Genomic DNA, 16531 nt, shown 5'->3' on the forward strand with positions numbered 1-16531 from the left:
GAAGTAGACCGATTTCAATTTAGGCTGTTGGATCGCCCTGGAGCTACTTAAATATTATATTCATATAGCGAGGTTAGAGATATGAATATCTATAGATTGATTAAGTGCATAATAGAGTGATGCGATAGGCGGAAATTCAATGAGCTGTATTGCTGTCAGCCATAATGATTCACGCGGATTATCCACTTGTCGTCTGATCACATTTCCCGCCTAAATTTCCACTGCAAAATTTACTTTGGAATACTGCAGATATCAAGCCAATTCGTAGGATTAAGGTTATTGTGATCGTTTTAAAACCAAAATTAAAGTTAATCAAAGTTATTTTTCTATCCAAAATGAAATTATTTGGTTTTGAGAGAAGTTACGTGATGTATTTATTATTTGTAGGGATGCTGACCGATAATTTAGAAGTTTACACAGGTTACAGACATGAAAAGAAACCGATAATTCATTAAACAATTCTAAACCGAAACCAGCAGACTACAGGTTATAGCGCCAATGAAATTTTCGAAACAAAAGAAACTTTTTTTTGTCCTTGTATTAAATTTCGCGTCATTTGTCCATTTGCGTGGAATAATGTAAGAAATTGTCGGAGTCAGTCGGTTGTGCCAAGCAGAAAATTCCTGCGCAATTGTCCGAAAGTGGAGCGAAGCAGTGAAACGCTCAGGAAACATAGTCGATAAAACAACAACGCCAGTAGCCATGATATAAACCAAAGAGATTTAAGAACGGAGATGGCAATGCGAAAGTCAATTTCGTTTTGAAGTGAGGTCACTGTAGCTATCCGTGGATAGTCTGTACAGGATATTATAGCCGCCGGCTCTAACGCTTATAGTATTCATGACTAGAGCGAGTAGGAATATATGTATGTAGTACGTGTCTACTTTCTACGTCGACTTCACTACCAGTGTAACAGAAAAAAACATTTCACTAAAATAGTCTGTGTTCAAACATCGCTAGATGACAGACGAGACAAGAAATTTTAACAGCGGACTAATTTTACAGGAAAATAAATATTAATATGTGGTCCGTGTAGTTGTATACTTTTGTTTCCATTTTTGTTTCCTATAATTCTTGCGGTTTTTTCGCCCCTTTTTTCTCATCCGGTTTTTATTTGGTGGATTTTAACGTCATTTTCGTGTAACGTTCTATACCGTTCTGTTTATTTTTTTTTTGAAAAGTAATGAAATGTTACAAAAATGTATGGTTGGTGTATTCGCTACAATATCGTGTACAGATACACAAATGTAAAGAAATACTGTGTAATGTTTACTGTATTCCACTCCTGGTCTTTGCGTTCCACTCTGTAAATAAAGCATATCATAACTTGTTTCACGTGAATTATTTGCGACTTGTAGTAATGATAAACTTATTCTAACCGTGGTATGGGAAATATCTGTCTGTCTGTCTGTCAACCGTTTTGTTCTGTTTTTCTTCTCTTGGCCTTTTCTTCTCTTTTTCTTCAATATTAGAGTTGAAATACATGTTAGTATGTATTGTTTGGTTTGATGTATTTATGGGTAGATGGATAGACAGATTAAGCAGATTGATTGATAAAGGGTGGATGGATGGATGGATTGATTGATTTGATGGATTACGTGTCGATAGGTGGAATCAATGATTGAATGTATGGGTGGGTGGGTGAGTGCGTGTGTGTGTGTGTGTGTATGTATGTATGTATGTATGTATGTATGTATGTATGTATGTATGTATGTATGTATGTATGTATGTATGCAGGTAGGTAGGTAGGAACGTGCATATCTACGTACACACGTACATATGTACCTATGTATGGCTGGCTGGCTGGCTGGCTGGCTGGACGGACGGACGGACGGATAGATGAGTGGGTGAGTATATGTGTGGGTGGGTATGTATGTGGTGGGTGGAATGGTGAGAATTAATTTAAAAAAATCAATAGATGGATGGTTTGACGGGTGGACTGTTTAATTTCTGACCCTTTAATATCGTGCGGGTATTGACTTGCAAAATATTGTGTAATACCAAACATCATGTATAGATATTTCTAAAGTAAACACATAGGTGACGTTCGAAACCACCAAGCGGAAAGGCGATACCTGGAGACTGTATGAACTCCAATATATAAACAAAGACGGCATACTGACTGGATTGATTAACGAGGTAATGGACGTCACTGGAACAAATTGATTAAATTCAATCCAATTATATACTAATTTAATTAAGGCACAATTTAAAAAGCAGATTTTCGGAACGATTTAAAAAATCGGATGGGTTGGGCTTTCGGCTAGTTGAGGAGATAGATTCATGTAAGACTTCACTATCCATTAGTTCGGGATGTGTTTTAACGTCAAATTGCTCACCGTGGCGAGAAAGAAAAAGTAAAAATGTTGGAATTAATCCAACCACATCAAGTGTGATGGACTCATTTGTGTCGCCAAATTACGGTATGAAAATTCCGGCCCTGACTTTCAGGCTTTTTGCTGTTCTTCTGGGAAAAGTCAGTCGCCAGGAAAGTGAATGCAAAAGAATTGACAACTTAAGCGTGAGTAAAAGGTCGATGCCGGCAACGCGTTCTTGAATTTTGTTTTTTTCCTTTCTCTTTTAAAAGCGACTATTTCAGTTTGTAGGCAATTCTTACATCCCTCTGGGAAGGGTAAAACGAATATGGCTAGAAGTCAGTGGAGGGGGGCTGAATAGCATGTTGCCTGGATTGTTATAAGAGCGATGACTGCTCAAAGGGAACCACTCAATCAGTGAATACACGAGCCGTATCGCCATGCGCCGCGCCAACAACGCATTGCTGGTTACCCTGGGGAACGCTCTAACACGAGTTGTGTACATGGATATTGGCGCTATACAACTGTTTACAGAAAGCACAGTGAAGTACTCTGAATTGCATTGTGTTATCTTTATTTTGATGGGGTTAGTTAATGTCCATATCTCCATCTAATTGTGTGACACGTGCATGAGGTTTCTCTTACAGCGTTCTCTTACAGTTATCAGCGTACGTACAACTGTAAAAAAAAAAATAGACGCCCCCCCCCCCCAGTAAAGAGCATTTTTTATTAATTTCTTAACGATTTCTATATTGTAAATTTTTTTTACCGGCCTTGCCAAGCTGACGAAAGTAGTATGTCGATGTTTTTTGGACCCATTTTTAGTGAATATTAAAATGGAATTAGGTTGTTGTTCAGTAGCGATGTGGTACAAATCGGACGGCATGTCTGCGGTGTACGATTCCGCTGACACTTTTCCATTACTGTTCACGCATGATGACCACGCATCATTAGTGATTTTCATCAACATTTTAGTCACTCTATTGTCACTTTTTTTCTGACGTCATACTGTTCGCTGGTAGTTCTCTTTTCCCCGCCACGCGCTCTCAAAAAGAAATACACTAAACTAACCACACTGTTTTCTAGTTCGCGGCATTTTTTATCTTTTCCTTGATCACGACCAAGAAAACTATCAATTCAATCTTGTATGAAATCAAGAACCGGACCGTAACAACGTAAACAATAGTAATGAATCTCGGATTTTTCTCGGGCATGGGCGCGTGAGAAAAGAGGAGAATTTTCGCGAGATTAGGCTAATAACGCGAGATTAGACTAATAACGCGAATATTATGGTCAACTGGGTCCTTTATTAACATTTTGCAGGTTCGTTTTCCCTCCCTTGTAATTTCTTCTCATTTTTGGCGGGCTAGTTCAGCGGTCTTTGATGACTATGGTGTCAGAATATGAAATAACCAAATCTGTCAGTCATAGGTTTGCTTGATTAGCAAGGTTTCAATGGCGGACCTACATTGTTCGCTTTCTTCCAACCCAGTGGGTTGAAGTGATGCGAACGAGGTTCCCATCGCAATTACCGACTGCTTTTCAATGGGATACAATTAGTGAATGAGTATACACGCCAATTGATGACTCCAGCGATGAAATATCAAGTCAGTTACTGTAACGTCTTAGTTACTAGTCAAATCGATTCACTGAAAATTTGCAGCCTGTAATTTCGAGATGTATAAAACTTGTAAGACGTAAAGTCGAACCATTCACTTTTTGTATCCAAGTAATGGTAATTGTATAAACTAATTATTATAAGTTATGTAAATTTAACAGTAACAAGTTCCTATATTTAAAGAAAAATCAAAATATGAAATCTAGAGTTTAGTTTCTTTGGTTATTATATTCTTATGCATCATACGCATGCGTGCGTGCTTGCGCGCGTATCTTATTTGTGTGGGTGTGTGTGTGTGTGGACGCACGTGTGTGTGAGTGTGCGTGTGTGTACATATGTGCGTGTATGCAATTTGTACCTGTGTATGTATTACAAAAGGAAAGAATTTCTAAGCGATTTATAAGTGAATGCAAAATAGAAGTCAGATGTTTTTCCCACTTTGAAATTGATGAAACGAAAACACGAAACATTCAAAGACTGTCACAGATTTGGCGTTGTCAAATGTTGAACTAATCTTACCTCGGCCTTTAAAAAAAGTGCAAGCATAAAAAATTACTAGCAACAATTTCATTATTTCCCGCCAATATACAAGGTTGATAATCAGTCTCTCGGTCTCGAAATGTCGTCTTTAGATTCGGGTCAAAGGTCGAAGTATGACAGGCGTAGTGACTGGCATACTATGAACGTAATAACAGAGAAGTAAGTGGTATATAAGTTTTATCAGCCAATTAGTTATTCTGTAAATGTCTGGAATCAAACCCATTTAGGAACCTTTAATTGCACAGTGCAAAACGCTTTTTTTCCACGACGGTTAAAATCTTCAGCTGTGAAGGAAGTGATTTGAAAAGGAGAAATGTGGTGGAAAACCGTCATTTTTCCCCCATACAAAACTCTCTTCCTAGGAGTAATGAAGCAATACATAGTATTTCTATATCGAGAAAAAAAACTATACACGACAATTTTTTCAGATCATGACCACCGTTTATCGCAAAATAATCACAATCCAATATCGTTTAAACGCCGACTTCCTGTGGTATTGAAGCTAACTAAAATCACTGAACATTTTATTAATAAAATCAACTTTTTGCCACTTCAGTGGAACGCTACATTTTAGTTTGCAAATGGCGTAAATAATTATGAAAGTGATGGCCATGAATATACTCTGTGTTCGCACCATTTCGTTAACACAAGGCGTTCAGCAATTTTCATCGCGGAAATGTGACTCTGTTGACGGGACGAGTTGAAAATTAATAGCAATGTTAAATTAAGTCTATTAGCCCATTAATGTGATTAGATGGCAGGCAGGATTATGTGGTCCAAGTGGTCAGCGACAAAAAGATCAAATCGGTGCCTACATACAGAAACTGTCTAATTATGCGTGTATTCCTAATTTTTACAGGGTAAAGTGGTCTAACTCAAGTCGATTGGTTATGTTATCAAATTGCAGTTTTTTGTTATTAAGTGTCATCGGAACATATCCAATCAAAATATTGGTTAGTGTTCAGTGACTGCATTGTCGGATTTTCCTTCCTTTGAATTGATGATCTTAAATTTATTGTTGGAAATTTCAGTGTCTTGAGACAATGTTTGATGCAAGAAATGAAAACACTCAATGTTATCATTCAATTTTTTTTTACGTTTTACTTTTCTATCAATCTTCAAGTCTCTTAGTCCAAGGGCCACATTCCACGGTAAAGTCCTGTATTATCACTTCACAATCCCTTCATATTGACATGGTAAGTCTTGTATTATCACCTCACAATCCCTTCATATTGACATGGTGAAATCTTGTATTATCCCCCCAAAATCCCTTCATATTGACATGGCGAAGTCTTGTATTATCACCCCAAAATCCCTTCATATTGACATGGTAAGTGTTGTATTATCACCACACCATACCTTCATGTTGACATGGTGAAATATTGTATTATCACCCCAAAATCCCTTCATACTGACATGGTGAAGTCTTGTATTATCACCCCCAAATCCCTTCATATTGACATGGTAAGTATTGTATTATCACCACACCATACCTTCATATTGACATGGTGAAATCTTGTATTATCACCCCAAAATCCCTTCATACTGACATGGTGAAGTCTTGTATTATCACCTCACAATCCCTTCATATTGACATTTTTTCTCTGTGTTATTTATTGGTTTCTTCCCATCAGATGTACAGCCATTACAGATTGGCAGAACAGTTTTATATTATCTTTTTAAGTTGATGTCAGTTTTGCCGGCATCCACTGTTTCTTGCGAGACTACATAATTTGCGCGATTTTATAATTTTTTTCTCAAATTCGTAAAAAAAGTTTAGGGTCGGCAGTGAAAAACTAGGTGGGGTCGGGTAACTGGAACCAAACAATTTTTTAGGCCTTATAACCACATTATTCCTTCATATTGACATGGTGAGGTCTTGTATTATCACCACAACATCTCTTCATATTGACATGGTAAGTCTTGTATTATCACCTCACAATCCCTTCATATTGACATGGTAAGTCTTGTATTATCACCACACTATCTCATCATATTGATAAGGTGAAATCTCATATTATCTCTTCACATTAACACGGCGAATACTTACTCCCCCCCACATGAACTGTAATTTGAGATTGAGCAGAGTGATATTTTCATCTCTTCGAATGTTCAACTTTCGCAAATAGAATACGTTCAACTGCCAAGTTTCATGAAAGCGAAAAGAAAATCCTTGTTGCGGACTTTTTTTCTCCTTGTGTGTGCCTTTTCAATTCTAGTGGTGAATTTATCATTTATTATCTTAATTCATAAAAAAACCGCGCTACACTACATCGCAGAGATTGCACAACAAACTAACAACTAAAAAATGAAAAAATAATGCAACAGCTACGAAAAAAACAGAAAAAAACCCACCAGTACAATGTTTCAAAAAGAAAGTGCACAAATAACGTATAAAATTACTGGTTATTTTTCAAAGTTTTTTTTTTCAAGTACGAAGGATAAAAATTAACAAGACAGCTAGTAGATTAAAACAAATTACCATTTTACAATATGAAAGAACATCACACATTAAAATAGAGAGTCAACTATCCTGCAGAGACCCTGGCAACTCAAAAGCAGATACGGTTCTAAAATGATGCGTCTTCAACCCACTTTTGAACATGTGAACAGTCTTAGCACTACGAATATCAAATGGTAGTGCATTCTACAAGGAAGGTGCGCAAACTGAGAAGGCTCTGAGAATTTTTGTAGGGACGACCTTTACAGTATTATAGGTACTAAAATTATTCAATTTATTAAAATCAAGTTAATTCCATGTTTTACAATATTTAGTATGTATTGTTACCATGGGAACACGATAGCACGACGACCCCCCCCCACTTTTGAACCCATTTTAAAATTGAAAATAGTTTGATTAATTCTCAAAATTCAGGTCTCAAACTGTCAGTAAACGTTGAAAAGTCTATTGATTCCCTGCGAAGTTATAATTCGAAATAAAAAAAAAACATCATCCTGGTATGGCAGTTGTGCATTTCCAAATCTGATAGGTCGTTGATAAACATTGTTAGGTCGTGTTTTTGGACCAGTTGCCCGATGGCTTACTTCCCGAAACTAACCAAAACTTTGTCATTGATACACTATATTCAACAATAGGGAACTTGCAAACCCGCCATGTTGAATGTTGCATCATGGGAAATGTGATAATAAATACTAATCAATTAGTATTGTAAACCATGTTGATACATTGTTTGCAACCACAAATAATCAATTCATAGTTACCCTGACCATTGTGGGAGGTTTATTTTATCAGTAGCTCCAGATTAGGTATTACGATAACCACAGATAATCCCATAGTCCATTGCGTCTGAGCATGCTCAGTCTGGATTGCAAGTTCCCTATTATGGTGTTTTGTTTAAGCGCGTTGTTCATATGTAAATCAAATGATAGCCAATACCACGATCGAACGCTTTGGCATTAGGAAACTTGGAGATTGAAGGAGCAAAGCTGGGTTTAATTTTGTTTAGGGGTATAGTTTTCATGACGTATATTTAGATGTTATTCCCTAACATTTTTCTTCGTTCAGCCAAGGAAAATATGAGTGACCTATGTGGGGCTTTGTCACTACGAATCGCTAGACGAGGAGTGACAAAACCCTTAGTCACGAGTATTTTCTGGCTGAATTAAGTAAAATATTGGAGAATAAGGGAGCCTTCAGTAATTGCAGGGGGGGGGGGGGGGCAAATCGGGCCCGGACTGATGCGTAAAATGTGATCCTCGCCTGATTCCGTCGTGCTAAAAAGTGACCTTCCCTCAATTTCTTTTCACTCAAATATGACCTTCCCCTATTAAAATATTTCAAAAACATGGAGTAAATGCTGTCAGACATGTAAGAGGACACTAGTCCCAGAATCAGTGGTTTAAAGGAATTAATCCCACCGCTGCCACCACGTTGACAGTGTTACAGGCATTGGTTATTACCCCAACTACTACTACCACAATATATTTATGCGAAGATAGTGTTCACTCTATGCCACATGGTTGTCAACAGCGATTTGATGATATGGTCTGATTTTATGATACCTAACCCTAACCTTAACCCTAACCCATAATCAAAGGCAACATTGGGCTCTTCATTACCAAGGTTATAAGGATGTTATGGTAAAAGTGAAACATGTTCTGAGCACCACATATACATAGCTAATAGAAATGCAAAGTACAGTGTCAACAATCAAAATAATATCAATTTTTGAGGGGTCACTAAATGTGCACCTATCGGCTATATAGCATGGAGTTTGCATACAGTGTATGCATAGAGCTGTAATTTAAGACAACTTTGGGGTGTTCATTACCATGGTTACAAGGATGTTATAGTAAAAGTGAAACATATTTTGAGCACCTCATATAAAGTACAGTGTCAACAATCAAAATGATATTAATTTTAAGGGGTCACTAAATGTGCACCTACCGGCTATATTGCATGGAGTTTGCATACAACTATGCATAAATGCCAAAATTACAAAATAATGCTGAGCTAGGCAATACAGTTAGTGAAAGTAAAATGTGACCCTCCCCTAATCCCAATATTGCCCTCCTCTGAGAACCGATTTGTAAAAAGTGACTACCCAATTTCCACGACCTTCCCCCTCCTTGTCATTACTTAAGGCTCCCTAACATAATTATACCAGCGACAGTAATATCAAAGAAAAATCGGGGAAAGCAATGACTGTTTTGAACATATTGACTCATACTTCAAACACAGCAGAACCAGTAAAAATAGACGCGAATTGTCGTGACGTAGAACAACCAGGGGATATATTCCATATTTTTGTTCATCTTGGCTCGTGCATGTTATAATAAAAGATAATGTAATGTTCTCTTTACGCATACTTATCTATCACTTACGATTGACAGAACTCAGACCTAGTATTCAGGCATTATATGTAAATGAGTCGATGACGTAATTTAGTATGCGTACACTAAAAGGTCAATGAACCTTCGTTATGTCATCAGCTGTGCTAACAACACCAATTAAAAAGACATATTGCCATTAGCATTATGCCAAATCAGTTTAATCGCGATTTCTTGCTATTATTTGTGTAAATCATCCGAGTAAAAAAAGTTATAAAAATATGACTTACAAATTAAAATTTCGACTCACCGGCAGAGTCAAATGTTTTGGAAGTCAATCTCAAATTTTTGACTCTAAGAGTAGAACTTTTCATTTATTGTAACTAAGACGCCAGAGTCCCGCAACATTCATTCTCGCATATTGTGATTTATCTAAGAAACGGTGACAAAGAACCGCAGGTTCATTCCTCTTGAGTTATTTGAAATGATCTTGAACCGTTTCACCCCATCACTTTTATCTCCAGTAGCAGGCTGGCTTATTGGGAAAATGCCATTTCAGCCTTTTTTTTAAAAATTCCGACAGTACAATTGATTTCTTTGTAACACGGACAATTTAGTTGTCATGGCATTTGTGTACCACCGATAATAAAGTTGATTTCTTTGTGCTACGGACAGTTCTTGACTTCTTTATTGAATGGACTGTTTACTTGACGTTTGTAATAACACGGACAATATAATTGATTTCTTTGTAACACGGACAGTTTCGTTGACTGCTTTGTACCACGGACAATATAATTGATTTCTTTGTAACACGGACAGTATGGTTGATTTCTTTTGTACCGCGGACAATTTTATTGACATCTTTTCTAGCACGGGTCGTTAGGTGACTACTTTTTATAAAATGTGTAATCGGTGAAGTCTGTCATCAACATTCATGTATGACAACAAATGAATTACATTTGTTTCCAACCCGTGTCTAATTCAATTGCTAAAATTGTTCTGGTTCATAGTTTGGCGGGGCTTGAATATTGATGTATTGTGTAATTGAAATCGTACTTTTTTTGGCGGGAAAGTTGACATTTTGAACATTTTTGTAAAGGATGACTGCGTTATTGGCAAAGAATTACTGTCGATTACGTATCAACGTAAAGCTGTCTGCCCATCCACCATTTTAGCACTTTTGTAGGCGCATGTGTCTAATATATTTATGTAACGATTATGAAAATATGACTCCGTAGATATCTGTAGATCTGTCCCTCTATTCATCCACAGACATGCAACGCTAAAAGATACACGAATTTGACGATTGGCGAATGACGATCGGCTCAAGGTATTTCACCGAGCCTTTCGGTGACAGGTGTCCGAGGCTTTTGGTGGACTTAGTGAACGATTGGAAGGCCATTTGTATGCATGGTCAGAGCTCACGGCCCGTTACCCTTTCGATCTATGCCAAGCAGTCATGTGTCCTTTATTCAGTGTTGAAGCCACTGGGCATGAAATGCGAAACGACAGTTGATGCATAGTCGTCTCCTGTGTGTCTGTGTGTCTCTCTACTATCAACCTTCATCCCTTACACTGTACAAACATTACCATGTAGTAGCATAGATGTAAACATTGATTTTGTAACTTCTTTTCAATCTCTACAAGACTTTTGAGGAATACGTCAATATTTTTTTTTTACTGTAGAATAAGAAAGAAATAGTGATGGTAGTAAATGAATTATTTTGCCATTGTTAAATGATGTTCAACTAAAAATACGCTGAATGAACATTACTGAATAAAAAATGATTTAATTTTCTAGATATGAAAGAATTCGATTGGTAATACAATAACTGCATTCAAATGGTTGAAATATAACGTGTCATTTTTTTCTGTCCCCCCCCGCCATGCCTGCTGGGACTGACTTTAACACATGGAAAGATAGACAGTGGAATCTGGAAATGTGATTACACGGATTGGAATCAAAGATAGTGTACTTGGCTTTTACTAAAGCTGCAGTAGATGAAACCTTTCGCAAATTTTAGTTAATTTGTGCACACTTTAATAAAAACAGTACACCAAAGCACATTCCAATCGTTTCACTTAACTGAAACGCCCTATTAATAATAATTAGTGGTACCGCATACACTGTCTTGATGTCCGTATGTAAACAGTCAAGCTAAGAAATTGTAAATACGTGGGTTGTTGACAGGGTTTGGTCACGTGGTTCGAATACATGCTTCAGAGAGGGAATACGACAACTACCGTTCCTTTGGCAATGGGTGCAGGGGAGGGGGGGGTTAATAACGCCATGTAACCTAATCTGTTATCATTGCCCATATTTCGTTGATTACAAAGTTCTCGTTATTTTGTTGTCATTTAGTGTTCTCCGTCAATGCAATAATTTTGTTGTCGTTCAGTGTTCGCCATCGATATGAATCTAATATTAATAAAGATTTTAATTAATAGAAGTCCTGTCATGATGGCACCGGATTAAAGTGGTCATATGGATGAGGATTGGATATTTATTTTAGATTTTATCATTCATCAAAACAATTTTATAGTGGCTTCCTGCTTGAAAAACCAGCGTGAAACAACATTGACCGAGTATGTGTTTACCTTAATCAATAGCAAAAAAAACTAACAAAAAGTATTAAAAAGTTTGTTATTGTACGTACAACAAGAAAGATTTTACACATTTTATTAATCTTCTGCAATTTATTGAATTACAAAGAAGGACTTGGTATATGTTGTTTCACACTGAAGTAGGAAGCCACGATAAAATTGTTGTATAAATTAAAAATCTAAAATAAATACCCAGTCCTCGTCCTTGTGATCACTTTAAGTAATGAAACAAATTTTCACAGTGAATATATACTTAATGAAGATAAGAAAACTGTAAATTTTAACGGTCATTTTTGTTCTGTTTGCTTTACAGGTGAAATATAATTAACGTCATGTTGAGTATTAAATTGCAAAAAGGGATAAACTAGAGAAAATTTGTAATAATTGGATTTTTGGAAGGAAACTGATAAAAGTTCGTTTCATCAGAACTCAGTCCACTATAGCGGTCTGAAATCGAAACCAAAATGAAATTTGATATTTACTCAAATTTTTCAATACAAAAAGTATAAAAAACTAAGTAAAAAAAGGACACAATATATGAATGGCAAAGTTTGGTAAAACAAATGAAATAAAATGAAATAAAATGAAATATAGAATATTGCAAAGTTAAGTAAAAATAAATAAATAAATAAAATAAAATACAAAATAAAACAAACATTAAATAAAGTAATGTAAGATTACGCTGAAGGCTTTTAGCAACAAATAAAAAAAACGAGAGGTCTGTGTTAGCCGTCGACAGGAATCCGTCAAAAGTCAAATTTGTACACATGACACTTGGAAATGGAAATATTGTTATCGCATTCATAAGTTGAATTGAGAAACCATGCTTTTTTTATTTACCTCTTTTAAAAAAGAAATGATAAGAAGAATGTATTAGTTTCTGTAACTCGCATTGACGATATTACGAGACAATTAATCAGATAACCGTCACTAGTACGACTTCGGCTCTTGGATCAATTTACAGTTTTTGAGCGTGTGGTCGAGCCGCTATAGCTCCGGGCTATGTAAAGCAGTGCTCGGTCATCCGTCTACCGCTATTGTTCCCTGCTCCACACCATCGTACATCGAAAACTTATCACTTTTTAAGGACACGTCGTCGAAGGGGGCCTACACATTCACCAACTGTGCGGCTAATTGAATGAACTGCCCCGTCACACATCTGTATGCTTATTTCACTATCGTTAATATAGTGTGGCCCTCCAAAACCTCAGAACGCATCACAGGACGTGTACCTGACTGTTTCTCACTAAAAAAACAGTACTTGTTGTTTAACTTCAACTTCAATAAAGAGCTCATTTATAAAGATGTAATACGGGCTTAACTGATGAAGAAATAAAAGAACAACTATATACTCGCAACACTGTGATTTTTCCCCCAGGAGATGTCAAAGATATCAGCTGTAATTTTTAGTTACACTTTTGCTGTACCTGTAAGAGTTAACGCCGATATGATTGTCGTTGAAGTAATTGACTCCGGTGTTGTACAAGACGAAAGGCGTTGGTCGGAATGAGATAAATAGTAGGACTATTGGACCAAAGTAGGTTGAACAGTTACTAGACATAAAGGGACGTCTTAATCGAGTATTAAAGCCATTCATCACGGCAGTCGTCAGAGTGCTATCTACGTAGTCAATAAATATGAATGATGCCGACGAATCCCAAGGTAATGATTGCATAAAATACTTCCAACATGTGGTCCGGTACTGAGATAAGAACCTTATAAATGAGAAAACGAAGTCTAGCTAGTTTGAACAGGAAAGAATTCATGGAGTGAGCCCCAAGTGGCGCATTCTACTACGACTGACATCCAAGCCATGCATCCTAATGCGCTCTGGGTACAAGCCAATACCACGATGATTGACGTGCTTCTAATGATCCGTGCTACGATCATATCAAGACTTCAAGTCCTTATCAGTCTTTCAGTTTTTTAATTTCTCTATCTCGCTATCTCATATCTGCTCGGCTCATCGTATCTAAATTGAATTGAGGCGAAACAGGTCTCTTAGCTCGTATTAAAGAAAAACAAGCGTAGATAAGAAGGGAGCTGGTCTAAAAAAAAGATTGCCATCGGGGGGAAAGTGTGTTTGTATTGGTGAGTTTGTACTGACATTTCTACAGATAAGACATTGAACCAAAGTCTATTTATAGTATTTGCGTTATTACTTATTTGCCAATTAAAGTATACTTCCCTTAATGTTAACTAATCCTCCTATGTATATATCACTTTTCTCGAAGCATGTCGAACACGGTGACGATTATAGCTACAAAGCAACCCCCTGTCTTCCACAAATGTCAGTGAAGGAGTCTTTAGACCCGAGGCTGGTCCAAAACTAACGAGTTAGTGTTGCATGTCGGCTACCTGATCGCCGTATAATAATCGGAGGCAGAATTACACACCAGAGGGCGAGTAAAATCAATATTTTCTTTAAAAACATTGCATCCTTTATTAAAAAATTCTTCAATTTCTATGTGTCAGTATCAATATTCTACCTAGTTGTAAGTGACAAGAGAGGTTTGACATTTTCTGAAGTAAAAGCCTATCTGACGTTGATTTCCAGTTGGCGGGACATTTACATTTGATGGCTAGGATAAGAGTTGTCGATAATGGAGATTCACTGCGTTGATGGCATCATCTTCATGGCCTACTGATTCCACTATGGGACTATGTATAGTCACACATAAAAATGTCTTTGATGTCCGTCGAGGGTTTCACCGATATCAACATTGTCACGACATTTCTTCGCTTTAGTACTATGTGCTTTCTCGCTCGCAGAATGGCGCCCTCTCTGGTTGAAATGATCTAGCTAATGCGATCTTGAATCTGTATTTACTTTAACTCACACAGTGAGAGAATGTGGTTATGGTACAATACTAAATGCAACCAGTACAAGTCACAGAAAAGAGGCGTGTTTTTTTATGGATAAAATTTATTCAAAATAGTACTGTACTAAATGTGTATGTATGTATGTACATAGCTACTGGAGTATGGTATAACTCGTAGCAGTTTTCATCTTTCATCAGAATAAGATTATATCGAGAAATGTAAGATAAATGTACAGTTGAAATACAGTAAAAATGTCAAGTTGACAAACAACATTCACCCCTGCTCACTGAACTCAAGTAATGATAAAGTTCATTATTGTGTGTAGTATGTCTGAAATTTGATTAACATTTCACATCGTCTATAATTACAATGTATGTATGTATGTATGTATGTATGTATGTATGTATGTATGTATGTATGTATGTATGTATGTATGTATGTATGTATGTATGTATGTATATGTATGTATGTATGTATGTATGTATGTATGTATGTATGTATGTAATGTTTTGAAACTATTAACATTGAACGTCTTCCACAATTACGTACAAAAGGCGTGAAAAAGAAGGAGACTGTGCGACGTTCGGTGAATAGACGTAACCACTGACAATTAAAGAGTCGTGAATTGAGAATCGAGAATTGAGAATCGAGAGGAAATAGCAGCTTTAATAAGGTAGTTGGTTTAAAAACAAAGTAAAATAGTTCATGTGTGTTAGAGATGTTCTCTTTCATATATAGTTTGTTTTATAACCGAACACACAGACATCGTTGTGCAAATCGATGTGGCCTTGCGTCCTTAAGCATGTCATTGTGTGTAATCGGTGTACGTGTGGAAAATCCAATTTAACCCATCAGAGCGACATCAACTGACGCTTTTAAATTTTTACGAGAAAAGCTGTCAAGAGTCGATGATGTCGTGTGTGATATAGTTGCATTATCAATAATGTGCTCACTAGGTGTGAAGACACACCACCTGCCTATCTGACCTTTCACGACCTTTGACCCCATTGTCAGTCAAACGAAGTGTTGTGTCGATATCGCCTATCAATAGCAATATGAAAAGCAAGTTATATATTTTTTCAAAGTTGTAACACTGTCGTGATAACAATAGTGCGCCCCCAGTCGATAACGTTTTTAATTTTGTCGCAGCCTCTTCCAGGTCTTCATTATATTGCTTCGATATTTTCAGGTTTTTGATAAAAATACACCTGTAAAATAATTCACCCATGCTTGTGAGTAGGGCGCCTTCAGTATTTACAAGGGGGGGGGTATTTGAGGAATCGGGGGTGGGTCACATTTTACAAACCTGTTCTCGTGGGAGGGTCATATTTTGCATTACAATATTTGGGGGAGGGTCTCATTTTACAATTCGTAGTTTTGTGACCAAATTGAAGATTCAATTATTGTCAATTTGTTTTGTGTGTTTTGATATTTTAAAAGAGAGATGAACACTCAACATTTGTAAGAGAATTGTTTAATAAAACAATGCATTTTGTTGAGTGTACCATCTCACTTTATCACTCACACTGTCCGTGAATGTTGTTGTTAAAATATGATGGTGATGGTGATGATGATGATGATGATGATGATGATGATGATTATTTAGTTTTGAATGTCATAGAGAACACGGACAGTGATACATGTACTGACTCAAGTAGTGACAGTGAGTCAGATTAAAGTGACACTGATAATGGCAATGTTGAAGGTGAAGGTGATGATGATGACAATGATATCAGGGAACTTTTACAAGTGACCAGATCAGACAGAGTATGCACAACATGGAAAGCACGTTTTAGATACTAACTAGATTGTGTATGATTATAAGAGAAAGGTCTCTAGC

Source organism: Glandiceps talaboti, chromosome 17 (assembly GCF_964340395.1).
Source record: "Glandiceps talaboti chromosome 17, keGlaTala1.1, whole genome shotgun sequence".
Classification (NCBI taxonomy): domain Eukaryota; kingdom Metazoa; phylum Hemichordata; class Enteropneusta; family Spengelidae; genus Glandiceps; species Glandiceps talaboti.